Below are 2080 nucleotides of genomic sequence, written 5' to 3'. Positions count from 1 at the left end.
AAAAAAAAACAAAAAAAAAAACAAAAAACAAAAAAGAGCCTGGGGTTTGGTTGAGGAGCCAAGATAACATCTACCTAATTTATGGAGGTAATGCAGGGGCCTGCAGAAGCATTTACCAAATTCTTACAGAGACTGGGTTTAGCTGTATAGAGCTATATCAGAACCTGAGACCAGACAGTCATTGATAGAAATATTGGCCTTTGAGAACACAAATATGGAATATAAGAGAGCAACCAAACCATTGAAAGCATGAGGAGCCCCAATAGAGGAACGGATAAGAGAGAAAACTGATATGGGTTCTCAGGAACATCATGCTAATATAGGGCATGCTTTAATTGTGGTGAATTTAGCCATTTACAAAAACATTGTAAAGTTAGAAGATTCAGAGCTTAAAATAGCAGGTCCTTGACTCTAGAGAATATGGTGTTCATAGACAGAACAAGCAGGTTCTGGCTATTATGAACAAGAAAAGTTTCCAGGGTATTATTATAGCTGCCTTAGAAAGGGCAAACATTAGTCAAAGGATTGGTGGTCCGAGAGGGCCGTACGAGGGCAACCTCTTGCCTAATAAGCAGAGGGGACTGTCAGCTCGAGGCTCTGCAATAAAAATACTAACCATCTTTCTTTGGTCAGCCAGAAAGCACCACGCAGGCAAGAACGTATTTCTGATCTCATACATGCTACAGAAGGGAGTGTGGCTTTGGATCTGGCCACAGCTATGCCTTTTACCCACTCCCCAAAAGTTGAATGCTACGAGTTAATCACTGGTGTGTATGGTTTTGTACCCTCAGGAACAGTGGGAATAATCTTGGGCAGAAGTGGGTTAACTTCTGAAGGACTTACTGTGCATCCTGGTATAGTAGATGGGTATGGCAAGGAAGAAATTAGAATCGTGGTGTCTGTGAGAAAGGAGATGCAAAATGATGCAGGAGAAAGAAGTGCTCAACTGTTGTTTCCTTATATTATTCCAGTGGAAAGGACAGGAGCTTTGGGGAGTACTGGAAAACGTGTGTTCTGGCAGGCAATGGTTAATGATCAGAGACCCAAATTAATAGTGCAAATGAATGGTGTTGACATAGAAGAGTTGTTAGACACAGGAGCCGACATTAGTGTACTTTCCCCAAAGTCTTGGAATCCGGATTGGCCACTTCAGAAGGTATACACACAATTTATAGGAATTGGAAAGTTATCAGGAATAAGACAATGTGTCCAATGGATTATCTGTGTGGGACCAGAGGGGAAAACAGGGAAGTTGAAACCTTATGTGGGTGACATACTCATACAGTTATGGGAAAGGGATCTTTTTATAACAATGCGGTATGCAAATTAATATTCCTGTCATTGCAGGGACAGCAAATCAGGAAATTAAGTGTGATATGGTAGATGCTCCTGGCAGCAAAGTAGGTGAAGTACAGATGCTATTACATAAGTACTAAATGAGTATCAAAGGCATAAAACGTTACTGAGAGCTCTGGAAGAGAGGTTACTTTGGACAGCAAGGGCAAGAACAACCTCCTGTGGAGATGAGGAAGAACTGGTCCTAAAGCACGATTCAAGGGAAGGGGAACTTAGCAAAGATCTCCAATAGAGGAGCATGCACTAGTAGGCTAAGAGTTAGTCTGGGGGTTAGACCTGCAGGCAGGAGAAGATTCAGGCGGGGGAGTGGCAGGGCAGGCGCCAGGAAAGAGCGGTGGCTGGAGCAAACTTATGGAGAGCCTGGAATCCTAAACCCAGGGTTGGGGCTATCTCACACCAGGGAGGTCAGAATGGGTTTCTTAACAGTGTGTAAGTAGTTGGAAATCAAGATTACTAAGAGAGGCTAAAGGCAGGCAGGTGGGAAGCTACTGCGGCATTGTAGGTACGAGGCAGTGGAACACCAGACAGTGCAAGTGCTACAGGAGGAAGTGACACTCAAGACAGAGGGAGGACGCGACCACAGTGAGTCTGAGGGATGAGTGTATGATGACAAGAATGGACCAGACCCAGCACTCGGGAGGCAGAGGCAGGCGGATTTCTGAGTTCGAGGCCAGCCTGGTCTACAAAGTGAGTTCCAGGACAGCCAGAGCTACACAGAGAAACT

The 2080-nt window shown here is 44.5% G+C and overlaps 1 protein-coding gene across 1 annotated transcript in view; it reads right to left on the bottom strand.

Moving 5' to 3' along the window:
- Samd15 (sterile alpha motif domain containing 15) overlaps positions 1–2080 on the bottom strand; it is a 7647-nt gene that overhangs the window by 2662 nt on the left and 2905 nt on the right. The window lies entirely within an intron of this gene.

This window comes from Mus pahari, chromosome 7 (assembly GCF_900095145.1).
Source record: "Mus pahari chromosome 7, PAHARI_EIJ_v1.1, whole genome shotgun sequence".
Taxonomy (NCBI): Eukaryota; Metazoa; Chordata; class Mammalia; order Rodentia; family Muridae; genus Mus; species Mus pahari.
The sequence above is the reverse complement of the archived record's forward strand: the minus strand, read 5'-3'. Positions and strand labels throughout refer to the sequence as shown.